At 40.6% G+C, this 15,326-nt stretch overlaps 1 protein-coding gene across 3 annotated transcripts in view; it reads right to left on the bottom strand.

Moving 5' to 3' along the window:
- The window catches only part of arhgap42b (Rho GTPase activating protein 42b), an 85,640-nt gene extending 82,919 nt beyond the window's left edge, over positions 1–2,721 (bottom strand). For 2 of the 3 annotated variants that reach the window (XM_086080899.1, XM_086080901.1), the window contains exon 1: positions 2,600–2,720. The gene's annotated coding sequence lies outside the window, so the exon portion shown is untranslated. Of the gene's footprint in view, positions 1–2,599 lie in introns of all 3 variants that reach the window. The other variant, XM_086080900.1, reaches the window with a different exon arrangement.
- Positions 2,722–15,326: the final 12,605 nt, after the last annotated feature.

The raw sequence follows: 15,326 nt of genomic DNA, 5'->3' as shown, positions 1-15,326 counted from the left end.
GAGACTAACATCTCTTTTGGGAGGTTCCATATTTTAGTGCAACACAATATTCTGTGGGCCTTGCAAAATCAGTCAAAATCGATTGTGCCCCCCGATACTGACATAATGCCCCCTTCTGGAATGTCCTCTGATGCGGACACTGGATACACTCAAAGATAATAATGCTCATTTTTGTCTGAAACAAAGAGTTTCTAATACATTTGGTAAACTACACGAGAGGGCCACAATATTACCTGTGAATGTAAATGCCATGTGATACCGCTGAAAACTAAAGTTTTTTGTTTTTCCAATCCCATGCTGTGCCCCTCCCTTATACGAGAAAAATTTGAGGCTTACCTTTTTCAATTTTTCTTTTTCATCTAAGAAAATCAGGGCACCCTTTGGCGACCCGTCAGGCTTCTCATTTCTGTCTCCCTCTGTTGGTCATTATTTTTTTTTTTATGTGTCTTGGACAGGTTCTAACTGTTAAATGAATTTTATCGCGCTGTACTCGTGCATGTGCAGTGACAATGAAATCGATTCCATCCACCCATTCCATCAATCCAAACTTTGACACCAAGCTCCGCCTACATTAGATAGCCAAAACCAGCTTGGCAGTTTAGCAGCTCTCATCTGTCTAGGACAGATGCTTCTGACTGGGGTTCGTTTGGGTATAATACCTAGTAGGAGACGAGTTGGTCAAATTATGAGACCTGAAGTTTGCTCAGAATGGCTGCTTTAAACCAAAATTGCCGACTTCCTGTTGTTTCCATGCATGCGTCCTTGAAACTTTTCCATGCGTCCTGTTTTGATAGACATGTCAATTTCACGTCTATCCATGAAACTGCTATCGGGGATAATTAAAAAAATAATAATAATAAGATAAATAAAAAATCCAGCTGGGCGGGTTGGGTGGTGGCGAGGGGGTTTATGTATTATCCCCCTCCAATAAATAAATTTTCACTAGGATACATGCGTTTGCCAAAATTGCTGACTTTTCGGGCATGCCAATGCCCCCCAAAAGTTCATTCAGTCATCGAAAAAATAATAATTAAAGCTGCCAGCAATGATTAATGGGCCCTGGACCCCCCTTCATAATGGGAAATCCCACATTAGGTGGCATAGGCGAAAAACTTCGGAATTTACTTTCGGCCATCTGTCTTGTAGACTTGCCTTCGATTGGAGCTCATTTGGGGCAAATTCCCTCCTAGGAGTTCTGGAATTCACCTGAAATGGCCACTTGATAGGAAAATGTCCGACTTTTTGTTCAATGACGGGGCAGGTGTCCTTGAGACTTTTTTCCTGTTGTGATCGACACTAGCACCCAATTTTGTGTACGACAGTGAAACTGGGGTTAGAGGCTTATTTTTAAAATACATTTCTGGGAAGCTTCACTGAGTGATTTTTGTGAGGTCCTGCTGGGGACCACTAAAATACAAGTTCTTGCCTAAATTGGTGAGGGTTTTTTTGGGCACGTTGAGGTCCCCAAAGATTGCACACACAATTTTGGATGCAGCTCACCAACAGAAGGAGTCACTTACTAAACTGAGAGCTCTTTTTCCTGCCATACAAGATTCAAGTGGCACTGAGAACGTGAATTAAACTCAAGGGCTTTTCATTTTGAGCCAAAAAGCTAGAATGCAAAATTGCATTTCAGCTTTTCCCGAGAAAGCTTGGGGAGAAAACAAAAAACAAATCGGCGTACGTAATCCTTTCGGTCTGATGGAAAGCGCTTCGAGTGATTTATCTAATCAAGAGCGTCTCCGCCGCATAGCCAGGTGCGCCGTGGGAATACTAAGAAAGCTTAAGTTCCATTTTTGTGTATGAAAAAGCATCATGTTTTGCTATCACTTCATTCGAGGACAATTGTTCACTATGACGTCCTTCCATAGGGCAAAAGCCAAAGCGATATCAGATGGCACCACTCGTAAACAAATAGCTTTTTGACCACCATCATTTCAACCTACTTTTTTACTAGTTGTATGATATGTGATGTAAATTGCTTCGAAGGAAGATATAATGCTGGCCGTCATTGACATTTCAGCAGGTAAGTTGATCTACAAATAAATGTGGTAGAAATTCAAATTAATCCTAATCATTAAGTAACCTTTCCGTTGCTTGGATTAACAGCACAGACATGCTGAAATGAATAGCTAGCATCCTGTAGCATTGACGTTAGCGAGCAGGCTCGCCGTTTTGTTTTGCTAAATTACTCAAAGACAACCCAACCAAATATTTGATACTGTACAAACCCTTGAGAAATATCTTGTACAAACGCAAACACAGGTTTTGTTCCCAGTCTGATGCTGAAATAAACAGCTAGCATTCTGTAGCATTGACGTTAGCGAGCAGGCTAGCCGTTTTGTTTTGCTAAATTACTCAAAGACAACCCAAGCAAATATTTGATACTGTACATACCCTTGAGAAATACCTTCTACAAACGCAAACAGAAGTTTTGTTCCCAGTCAGTCTCTTGAAAAATGACTACTATGCCAAGCCAAGCGTTATCAATATTAATCGATATTGAATTAGCCTTGTCACCCATTGGATTGTTTCAAATGTTTATATATTCTTCAAACACACGAAAGCCAGTTTCAATGTATCCTCATAAGTTTCTTACCGTTCAGGCCCTTCGTCCACACGACGGCGCCGTTTCGGAGCTTGAAAGCGATCACTTTTGAAAGCGGGCTCCAGAGTGGAAAGATTCCAAAACGTGCCCCATACACATCCGTCTGGACACCATATGCAGGATACTCCTCCAGTGATGAAGTAATGGTCGCAGCTCGAGGATGACGCGTTGTCGCAGATTGATGACGTATGCGCCAATTCTCGCGTGACTGCGCGCGAACCGTCAGTCTGTCAACAACAATGGCGTAGTCGTTGTGCGCAGCCGCCTTAGCTTGCTTATCCAGCAAAATATTTAGCTTCTTTATTCCCACGTTCGACAAGTGGTGTTGTACTTAAATCACCCGCCATTGTCGCTTCTCCTGTGTTCGTCTTTTTCATGTTGTTTTGATACATGCAAAGCTGTATTTGTTCTGTGGATTGCAATAAAGTTAGGGGGAAAAAAAAGTGTTCGTCTTCTTCGCTGATTCTTCTTCTACGCTTTCCGTTAACTCCCTGTGGCTGCGCTACAGCGCCACTTCAGACTTGGCATCTACATTACATCCGTTAAACGTCCTCAGCGTCTTCTTTTGGACACACGCAAGTCTTGAAACGCTTCTGTGTGTACGAGATTTGTTTGAGGAACGAAGCCGGCTTTGCTTCCGTCTAAATACACTAACACTAATGAGACGCACCTGGGGAAGGGAAGACACACACAGGCGGACGTGGTTAGACATAACGAGACAAGGGATGAATCCAGGAACACAAGACAAAAAACACCATAACACACCCATAAAAAAAGAAAAACCCAACCCCCACAGAACGAAAACACGACATCTTCTTTTTTGAATAGATATTTTTCAGTCACTTATAAATTGGCTGTTTAGAATTAACCAACCACATTCAAATTCAGTGGTTGCAGTGGTTAAAATAAAACAAACAAAACTAGGGGTGTTTCCTTTTGGGCAGAAGAGTGAAGGTGGTGGCGAGTGAAGTGAGGCTACATTCAAATCTTGCTAGCAGCTTCAAGGCTACATACTCTAGCTAGCACACGCATGCCACCATTTAAAGTGCCTCTGATTAACCCAAAATAAAGTTTCCTGCAACGTATTTGCTTTCTAGCAGAAGCCTAGAAGGTTTTGTGCTAACGCCGTCCTGCTGTTAACATTTCGTAATCCCAAACTGCCGCAAAGCTTGAAGCCACCACAATCAAGTTTCATCAGAACATGGCACATTTCCTCACAAGCGTGAGGACACCCCACCGCCACCATTTCCTGTCTGGGGCTGTGTACTAATCCACTCAGTTGACAGTATTCTTGTGAAGAATAATCCCCCAGTCAGGTTTGAAGCTTTGTGCCGAGTCGCAAAAACTTGTCATGTCGTGACCTGACCGTCTGCAAAAGGACGCTTTGTGTTGCAGCAAATGCTAAACTGAGATTAACACGAGGCCTCGGGAAAATGTCCGCTCAGTCAAGACGAGCCACTTTGCATTGATTTTGTGCCAGCGCACAACATGCTATTGATGTCCACTGAACGTAAGGGAATCTCCGCATCGAGCACCATCATGTCGCATTTGGCCGCTTGCGATTGAGAGGGATGTTTCATTGACACTTTATTAGGCCCATCGATCGGGACGTCGGGGTGCCGACGCCCATCCGAGCCGCGTCGATTTTAGTCTCATGAGTGTCGTCTGGATTGGAGCCACTTCAGTCATTTTGCTAGAGAACAATAATTGGTTCAAAAGGATGAACAGTCGTCGTGTCTTGCGAGGAATGTCATCCGTGTGCACAGCTGAGTTTGTTGTTGATTATTTATGTATTCATTTATTCGTTTATGTAAAAAACCCATTAAGATGAATGGAGACATTTTTCAGATTTAACTCTTTCCTTTTTTTGTACTTATTCAAATCATACTAACTCATGCATTTTTCATGTCCACAAAATTACCACATTTTTCAGTATTTCACGTTTTTGTAACAAATTGACCTTTTTACCGGAACCTTCCACAACTTTTAACCCATTAAAAATTTCCAACAAGCTCATTCAGGACATCGACAAAACTATTTACCATTTCCCCCAAATTCCCTTTATTAGTATTCCAACCATTTGCCAAGACAAAATTCCGAAATGAATGCAGCAATTTGACCATTTTTACCTAATCCTATGTAATCACATTTCTCTACCGATCAAATCATTCCATTCATAAATGTTCAACTCATATTGGAAAGTATTTTTCAGCATTTTCACATTTTCCATGACAAAATACCCAAATTGAAAAAGTATATATATTTTTTTAAATGACTCATTTTCAATTATAAATTGAATTGAATGACTGCATATTATTTAATTCATTAACTTTATGTACGATTGTGACTTATTATTTTATTATCATCATTATTATTACCATTTTAAAATAGTCTTTCCGATCATTACAAATGTGTGTGTGTGTGTGGGGGGGGGGGGGGGGGCTATATGTATTCTAGAAGCTGTCATATTGAATAAATCCCAATCTGGATCAGATCCAGATTGGCCATTTGGCGCTTATGTAAATGCAACCAGACACGAATTGTGTACTTAGCGTTTTCTCGACTCGTTTGTCATTTTCCCTCCATACAAAAAAAAAAAAAAAAAAACTGAAGAAAAAACAAAATGAGTGAAAACTTTCAATGTGCACGTGTGACACCGTGGCTTGACTGTGGGCTAAAGTGCAACACACAAGAAAGCCATTTCCTCCTTTGAGCTTTAAATCAATAAGGTAAAACCCACAACATTAATCATTGGCACTAACAAAAAAGAAAAGAAAAGTCAGCATCTCGGTACGAGCTCATTAAGTGTGAATCTTTGCGTACACTGCACATCTGCATGCAATTGGAGGTGCGCAAAGCTCCTTGGGCCTTCAATTAGGAGAACATATCGACACACGTCGCCGTCACAGCTGACACGCTCAATCAGCTGCGTGTTGGCGGCCGTTCGTCACGCGTTGAATCAGCAATCTAACCTTTTTCTTAACTGCATTTGCCTTCGCTACTTTGTTGGGAAGTTTGATTTCTTTTTCGTCCAATCAGAGTTCCGCCTCCAAGTGCTGCAACGTAAACGTAATCTGGCTCGAGCTTTCAGAATTAGCAGCACTGCTGCTTGATGTAACGTCAACTTTTTTTTTTTAGCAATGGGATCTGATTCCACAGCTAACTAGCAACGAGCTAAAGGTCAGAAACCTCGCTGAGTCGCTCCTAAGTCAGAAACGATCGCCTCCATGGCAGTGAATAAACTACATTTCTGACAAGTATCATTCTCACAAAAGGTACTACGGGAAAAGAGCCGTGCTAATCGCTAAGCTAGTTTAAGAGTGACTCGCGGCTAGCATGGGCCACAGTAGCGCAGGCTGATGTTCCATGTGGGTTGTCTCACTTTGGAGATTGCGTGACGTTGAACATGGGCTGTCGATTGGGTCATTGATTGGACATGTATCTGCCGTTAGATGTCGGTGGCCTGCAGGTGTTTGCAGTTACTTCATGTCTGAAGTCTTTGAGCATGAGGCTAATTGTCTATCTAAAATTTCTGATTCCAACGTTCCATATTTGCCATGAAAAAAGATTTATTGAAATTCATGGGAGACATTTACCCAGTGAAACTTAACATACCGCATTTTTTCACTTCAAATTTTCAAACCATTTCAAATTCAAAATGTTCAGGTTACATATTGGAAATAATTCACATTCCCCAAATCCTCCAATTTTTTTTTCCAGATCATAATTTCTAATCATTTCAAGTTTTACATAAACAAAATGTGCAAAACTAATGGTGACATTTTACAAATGTTTACCTTCTACATTTCTTGACCGATTCAAAACATTCCAAATTCAAATTGTGAAATTATTCCATTCATAAATGTTCAACTCATATTGGAAAGTATTTTTCAGTATTTTCACATTTTCCATGACAAAATACCCAAATTTAAAAAGTATGTGTATTATTTTAAATGACTCATTTTCAATTATAAATTTAATTGAATGACTGCATATTATTTAATTCATTAACTTTATGTACGATTGTGACTTATTCTTTTATCATCATCATTATTATTACCATTTTAAAATAGTCTTTCCGATCATTACAAATGTGTGTGTGTGTGTGTGTGGGGGGGGGGGGGGGTATATGTATTCTAGAAGCTGTCATATTGAATAAATCCAAGTTTTACATAAACAAAATCTGCAAACTAATGGTGACATTTTACAAATGTTTACTTTCTACATTTCTTGACCGATTCAAAACATTCCAAACTCAAATTGTGAAGCTCACACGGGACATTTACAGAAAATGTTTCACATCCCACAAATTCCCCCTTTTTCCATTTTTCAACACAAATTTCCAAAATCAATGCAGAAATCCTTCTACATTTGTCATCCAACTCAAACCATTCCAACTTCTAACTTTTCATTTAATTTAGGACAATTTCTTTCCATTTCCTGGCTACCAGTTTTCAATAGTTTAGCATACCCACCGTTAGCATGTTAGCAATAGAGAGTTTCTATTTAAGAATAGCACATATATAGGGCGGGATGTAATATTTTCATTTTACTACAACTATAATTTATTATTTTTTATTTATTTATTATTATATTTTTATCCTATTCTACATTTCCGTTAATTCACATACGCAGATCTTGCCTACTTGACAGCCAAGCTTACATGATAATCATTGTACTGTGTGATCACATAACGTTTTGCGAACTAAATGATCGAATATTGTTTTCTTAAGACCAAATGTTGACAGAAAGAAATCTGATCATTTTGTGGAGAGGAAGCAGTTTAACTTTTGAACGACTTGCCACTAAATTCTGTCCTTTTAATTGTCGAAGGTTTCCGTGCCCGCTGTAATTAAACAAAGTGCAACAAAGCGTCTCCGCAAAAGCTTTGGAATTTTATCTCACTTGGCTGTCTTGTTAATGAAACTTTTATCTTTAGTGTGTCTAGTTATGGCCTGAGTCTTATTTTTTTATTTTTTTTAAATGCCTTTAATTTCATTCATTATTCTTCCCCCTATAGGCCTGTCAATAAATAATACGCTGGCTCTGTTGGTTTATCTGAAATGAGCCCATGTCGTCATTTATATGCCCCTCCCTCCATCTTGTTTATGGATGACGTTGCGCTCATTTGCTGTTTTTACGGCACATGACGACGACCGTAGATCAGTACGTTGAACTGATTACATGTGACGAGCACGTCGGGCTCTCCGTCCTCTTCGTGTACTTCAGCGGTTCATCGAAGCGGGTCTAAAATCGGGCCTCATTTCAGCATTTTCCCTCTCGTACAGTCAAACTTGGCAAAAGCCCGATTGTCGGATGTTCGGATAATTGGCCGATTTCGAGCCTGATTTCCTGCCCTTTCAGATCAATTTGATTATGGTATGTCTCTAAGAGTGATTTCCTCCTCAATCGGTTCAGAAAACAGTCCCGGCTGACAATTTGAAGTAAAACCTGAGATCTTCTTGCAAAAGTTGTGTGCTGTGTTGGTTATCTTAAGTAGATCACACACTTTAATCTTCCTGTTACGTTTGTTTGAGAGGAACAACAATAATGTCCCTGGGTCACTTTGACCCGGGGCATGTTTCGTCCTCCAAAACGTGCCAGAAATGTGGTTAATCCAAATTCAAGACTTCATTTTAATCAGTGCGTTATGTTTATTTCACAGGAACAGCAATAATGTTTCTGGGTCAAAATAACAAATACAATAATAACAAAGACAATACTTACATTTTCAACCTGTGCGTTTCTCTGGATTAGTAATCAATTCCTGGGTCAATTTGACCCGGGGTCATGTGTAGTTATCCAAAAGTATCCGATTTTTGTGTGTGTGTGTGTATGTACATAATCCAATACAAAATTTGCACTCTTGTGTTTAATTTTTTTTTTCTTCAGGAACAGCAACAATAATCCTGGGTCATTTTGACCCGGATTTTGCTTAACTTGTTCACTCCCAGCCATTTTCACTGAAGCAACCCCCTTCGCTCCTGGCTGTTTTACTGGATTTTGACTGATTTTGCAAAGCGCGCAGAATACTGTGTTTTATGGCTATAAAAACATGGAAAAGAAAGATTAGAGTCTCTTCTTTCATCAGAAAAAAAGTATATTTGTATTTGTTTCCGTTTTGCAGCAATTATCATTATAATAAGCATCATCATTATTCACATTCCTGTTGAAAACACTGGCAAAAAGAGCTTGTTGCAACATGGCCCTGGCTGATCTTTTATACTCTGCTGCCACCTGCTGGTCGTTTTTCTGACCTCTTCAGGTCAGAAGCTGCATCAAAGCCTTATGTATGCTCTAGCATCAAAAATGTATGAATACGTTTTTTGGGACCAGGGCAATATTTAAAAGAAGAACGTCTTTATACGTTTTCACTAACGATTTCAATCACCAATTTTTTTCACCGTCGTGTCTCATATATGTTGAAAACCACGCTTTAGTTTGGAGTATGTGTCGTGGGAATAACCACTTTGCCGGCTCGCGATATTGGTTGTCGTATCTGTTTCTGCTTTCACAAAAGCCAATTTAGTGGCTTTTGCTGCGAGGAAGCCGGCAGATGAGCACGGCGCGACTCTTTTTACTGTTTAGCGACTCCGTCTCAAGGAACCCTCGGATTGGCCTCGGCTGATCTCCGGCTTCGGCCCGTCCGGGGAACCTTTAAATCGGGCAATATGTCAGCACCGCTAAAGGTTGGCTTTGCTGTAAAGCGTCCAGCGAAGCCATAAAAAAAAAAAGAAAAAGGCCGAGCCGTGAACCGGATGCCGGCCCGAGGATAAACCTCCGCGTTTACCTTCCCTTGCAGATTGGACGGCCGGGCGACAGGTCAGGACGGTTCAATCCGCGGGGAAGCCAGTGCATTAGAGGAACAGATTAGACTTTGATCCATTGGAATCTAAAGGCAATGAATAAAACATTGGGTATTACGCTCAGATCCACTTGTTATTAAGGTCTTAAAAAGTGAGCAGACCAGGGGACACAAAGCGAGGCTGGAAGGATTGCTTGCAATTTAGAGAGAAACCTCAATGGAGGCGGCGGACAGAAAACGGCATTTGCAGCTGAGCGCGACGGCAGCTGCGCCGTTGCGAGCGTGACCTTGGGGAAATGATTACCTTCTGGAAAAAAACCACGGGCACCTCCACACCTTTGCGGTTTTCCTTCTCGTTGGGAGGCGACGACTCAACAAGGCGACCTTGAAAAAGCAGCACATCCCACCATGTTTGCATCACTTGGACGCTTGGGCGGCGGTTCTCAAACTGGGGTTCAGGGACCCACCGGGGTCCGCCAGCTGTACTTTCAGGGTCATTTCCAATACATTATGTTAACTTATTTGCTCCCAAAAACATAAAAATACATTCTATTTGAAAGACATATTTATATTTTTTCATACAGAAGGCTTTGATGCAGCTTCTGACATGAAGAGGTGGCTTAAAGCAACGTAGTTATTACAAAAAAACGGCAGCAGAGTATAAGAGATCAGCCAAGGGTTATGTTGCAACAAGCTCTTTTTGCCAATGTTTTCACCAGGAATTTGAATATTGATGAAACTTAGCTATATTCTAATGCCAATTGCTGCATGTTTTATAGCAATAGAACACAATATTCTGTAGGCCTTGCAAAATCTGTCAAAATCCAGTAAAACAGCCGGGAGCGAAGGGGGTTGCTTTAGTGAAAATGGTTTGGAGTGAATGAGTTAGATGATTTATTTTTAATCAAAAAGTGGGTACCTAGAGATCCGCAAAAAGAAACTTACAAATCTATGGACACATGTAGATGATGATGAAATAGAATACATACTGCAGCTTGTCATTGATGAATATTTACCAACTGTATTTATAATATTTACTACAAACTAAACTAACAAATGTGGAAGCAAAAAATATTTTTTAAATTAAACAGACTTTGTTCTCGTGTGTCAGACGCCACTTGTGTTTTATCGTGTTCAGTTTGTCACTTTGTATTTCCGCCGTACCTTCTGCCTTATATCATCTTTTTTTTTTTTTTTTTTATAAACGCTTACTTCTTATCATCCCTGCTGAGATTTGCACTTGGACCCACACGCCAGCACTCAACTTGCTGTCACTCTGCTTCTATTTTTGTTGTAGAGCCTGTTTGTGAAAGGTGAATCTAATCATGTCCAAAATGAAAAGGGCAGTTGAAGAGCTTCGTCACGTGAAGGAGTGAACACTGAATAAGTCAAAAAGGGTTTGACCCAACCTTTAATTCATCTAACCCACAAAGTCAAATGAATAACCCAAAAAGCTGGGCCAACCCCAAAAAGTTGGTTTGGTCATTTTTTAACCCATATTGGGTTATTCATATAACCCATCTACAAATAAAAAAGTTGGGTTGGTCCCTTTTTAATCCATATTGGGTTCACCTTTGGGTTCATTCATTTAACCTACCCAACGCTTGGGTTAAATGAACAAATAAAAAAAGTTGGGTTGGTTTATTAATTTATCCAAACGTTTGGGTTCAATTAATAAATCAAAGTTTGGTTGATATCATTTTGACCCATGTTGGATTACATTTTTGGGTTGTTCATTTCAATTATTACATTTAAAAAATGGGTTGGTGACCCATATTGGGTTAATTATATAACAAAAAGTTGGGTTTGTCCCATATTGGGTTCACCTTTGGGTTATTCATTTAATCCAAGGTTTGGGTTAAATGAACAAATAAAAGAAGTTGGGTTAGTTTATTCGTTTAACCCAACGTTTGGGTTAAATGACTAAATCAAAGTTTGGTTGATCTAATTTTGACCCATTTTGGAATAATTTTTTGGGTTATTCATTGAAATGATTAAATCAAAAAATTGGGTTGGTTCCTTTTTTATCCATATTGGGTTAAGCCTTGGAGTTATTCATTCAACCCAATGTTTTGGGTAACAAGAATAGCTCAAAAAGTTACATTGAGTTATTTCTGAACCGGCTGTTTTTAGCGCATATGCTGGATTGATTGTCCCAAGTAGCGTAACCAGTTTGTCCTTATTCCAGACATGTCAGAAACGGACTGGGCTTTTTTGCTTTTCACACAATTTGCTCAAAAATGTTCTGGCTAATGAGGACTCACAGCAGGACGCTTGCGCTTTCCCTATGGGGATCGCTGTGCGTATTAAATTGGCTGCTATTTTAATAGCAGCGCAATGTGTGCAATTAAAAAGGAAAGGAGACGTCGACGAGAACGAGGCGTTAATGAAAGCGTTTCCGCATGCAAACGAGGGCCTGCCTCAACAAGTAACTTCTCAATCGTCATCTTTAATGTTCTCATTATCAGCCATTTGTTGTTAAATCGTCAATACGTTGAAAACAAACGGCCTGTTGATGTTTGCTTCTCTTCATCTCGTGCTGCTCTGGGGCACGGGTGACTTGGAGTCGAACAGATGAGTGCAGATGAGTACCTTTAAGTTGTAATAACAGTGATCACCACTAGATGGCAGAAATGGTTCAAGAGCACCTCGGAACTGTACTTCTGCATCAGAGAAGAAGAGAACGTGTGTCTGGCCAGAAGCCAGGTTCAAAATAGGTCAAGAAAAAAATCTTTCAGGTCCGCAGAGTTTTATTTATTTTCACAAGAACCGTTCGTTTAGAGCATGAGGAGTTACTAAATGTGTGTCCACCAAAAACATGGATTAATTCAACGCTTAATAGTGTTACAAATTCATATGATGATGACGCGCAATTTACAGAGGTGGCAAATCCAGGTCCAGAAAGTAAAATCCCTGCCACAGTTTGGCTTTAGCCCCTGATGCTATCTAGCTAGCTCTCTAGAAGGTAAACGAGCACCATGGGAGCTAGCTCGGGAGCTAGTTAGCTAGCACCTGGGGCTAAAGCCAAACTGTGGCAGAATTTTTACTTTCTGGAACTAGATTTGTCACCTCTAGGTCCAGAAAATAAAAACCCTGCCACAGTTTGGCTTTAGCCCCTAATGCTAGCTAGCTAGCTAGCTCCATTATAGGTAAATGAGCACCATGGAAGCTAGCTAGGGAGCTAAACTGTGAGTTTTTACTTTCTGGACCTAGATTTGCCACCTCTGCGCGCAAACCACAGCACCGCTCAGAAAGCTTTTTTCTCTCGAAAAACAAAAGTTGCTGAAGAACACAAATAAATCACGAAGCAAACAAATGAATGTCAAAGTCAAGCAGGACACTCTGTTGCTTTTATTCTCCCCCCCGCGGCTCCCCTCGCTTTACGCGTCTCCAGACGACTTCAATTAAGGCGGCCATGATTAGCGCTCAGGTGCTAAGGCGGAAAAAAAAAAAAGTCTGCGTGTTGACTCGAGCTCCAAAGCCGCCGCCGCCGCCGCCGACACTGCCGCGTTAATCCTTTTGTTCACATTAGCCGGCACATGGCAGGCCTCCCTAATTCTCATTCCCGAGCAGCAAGAAGCGGATAAAGCAAACATGGCACAGGAAGAAGAAGAACATTAGCATGAGCAAGCAAGCGTCCAAACACCAACAAGCCGACTTTCAGCAACACAAAGTGAGGCGGTATCGGCTCTTACCTCTGGTAACCCGCAAGACTCAATACAATAATGGATTGTAATAAAACAATACATGTAAGGAGAACTTGTTGTTTACCAAAGTAGAAAATCCACTGCGCCCTGACTTCTTATACTTATGCCCTTACTTAGTTATGTATTTATGTTATTCATGTTGTAAACTATTGACAATAACTCTGTTGCCTGAATTTTGCCCGCAGGGATGAATAACGTGTTCCGAGTGTGAACTGGTGCAACATTTGTGTCATTTTCAGCTAAAGTGCAGCTCGAAAATATTCACAGCGCTTCACTTTTCCAATCTTTGTCAGGTTAAAGCTTCATTGCAAAATGGAATACATTTTTTTTCCTCAAGGCAGCTTGATTTTACAGCAGACAGCACATTTCATACACAAGGCAATTCAATGTGCTTCGCACGAGCAAAGTCTTGTCACCAAAAAGCTTTTACAAACACAACAGCGAATGACATTCAGAAGCAAAGCAGAGAAAATTTAAATGGTTTACCAAAATGTTTAACAGGAGACTTGAAAAACATTTCAAAGTAAACTCATCAAAGCTATGGGAAAAATATATCATTTTTTAAAAGCATTTACGATGGGGGCCGATTTCACTTGCATGCAGCATCACACAAAAAAAATGCTGCTTCACCATGTTTGCTTTGAACTCTGGACTCCATTAACTGACCCGAGTCTGCTGACCCCGGAGCCCTACTGGGTTTATATTCAATCAGCATTTCTTGAACGTATGAAATATGAAATCAGTTCTTCACCGAACTTTTGGACTGGAGTCGATTTTAAATTTAACAACTGCTGGTCACATGACATATGGACGCCATGTTGTTACCCTGCTGAAACTCTCTTTATCAAGGGCTGTTTAAATGGTCATCAGTGCGCGCCCTCCAGTGGATACAATTAGCAATAACAGGGAAATTGAGTGAAAAACAGCAGTTTGTATTCTGTCCTCGCGGGCCAGATTAGACCCCCTGACAGGCCGGTCCTGGCCCGCGGGCCATATGTTTGACACCACTGATTTTTTTGATATTTTTTTTTTCAAGCTGTATATAATGTTACACACACACACACGGGTGGGCTTGTGATTTAATTGCTGACACTGTAGCTTGTGGCTCTTCCTTGCACAGAACATGATCCATTATCATAAATCACATGTGCCAACACAGACAACAGCTGCATGAATAATTAAAGGTCGCTACATGAGCGCTTGGGTCTGTTGTGTGTGCGTGGCCCAAATTTGCAGAAATATGACTACAAAAACGAAAACATAAATACAAATAAATCAATACAGTCCAAAGACAAGTCGGAGCAGGTCCACCTTCCTTCCAGTGAACAAAAAAAAAAGTGTTTTTTGTTTTGTTTGTTTTTTAAAGAAAGCGCTCGGAGCAATGTTAGTCCTCGATACGCTTTGGCCCCAAGTGGTCGACCTGCTGAGTCGTGCATCTTGTGGAAAGTTAGCAAAAAAATATTCTCTGGAACTTTATTCACGCTCATTTGGATAGTTGGGACAGCACGGTTCTGAGGTTCTCACAATTTCTAAAGCTACTTCGAATGTGTGATGGGCTGGCAACCGGTCCAGGGTGCACCCCGCTCCCATCCCAAAGTCAGTTTGGAGAGTGAAGGGATGCTGGCTGGCCCGTGTCCCGTTTGGATTCTCGGTCCCAGTGGCAAATTAAATGGCAGCGCCGCGTGACAAATGAAATGTTTGCCATGTCTGAGTGCTGACATTTCAAGCCAGCTGCAAAAGCGCCAACGATAAAAAGCGTCGCCTCGAGTTTGGAACCCTTTTGTGTTTGGCTGCTAGTGGAACATTTGATTGGAATGACGACAACCTCCCTCGGTGCTTTTGGGAATTAAATGCTGTTAATATGAACTTTCCGAATTGCAGATTGGCTACAGATGCCTGCTCATTCATGTGTGCCTGTTTGCTGAGGTTTTTTTTTTCTTCTTCCAAATGCATTCTCTGCTCCTTTTATAGGAGCTTAATTAATATGGGGCTGATTTTTCTATCCTTCTCCTTACTTGTGTTTCCTTACAGAGCTCAACCCAAGAGACGCTTAGGACCGCCCCCTCATTTGAATAACATTTCATCCTACAGAGCGTCTGCAGCATGAAATAAATAAATGTGAGAGTGGAGCGTTTTTTATTTATTGACTTTTCTATATATTTTTAGAATTTATTTCTATTTATGTATATATATATATATATATATA

Source organism: Leptonotus elevatus, chromosome 7 (genome assembly GCF_054856555.1).
Source record: "Leptonotus elevatus isolate MCC_2025b chromosome 7, RoL_Lele_1.0, whole genome shotgun sequence".
Classification (NCBI taxonomy): Eukaryota; Metazoa; Chordata; class Actinopteri; order Syngnathiformes; family Syngnathidae; genus Leptonotus; species Leptonotus elevatus.
The sequence above is the reverse complement of the archived record's forward strand: the minus strand, read 5'-3'. Positions and strand labels throughout refer to the sequence as shown.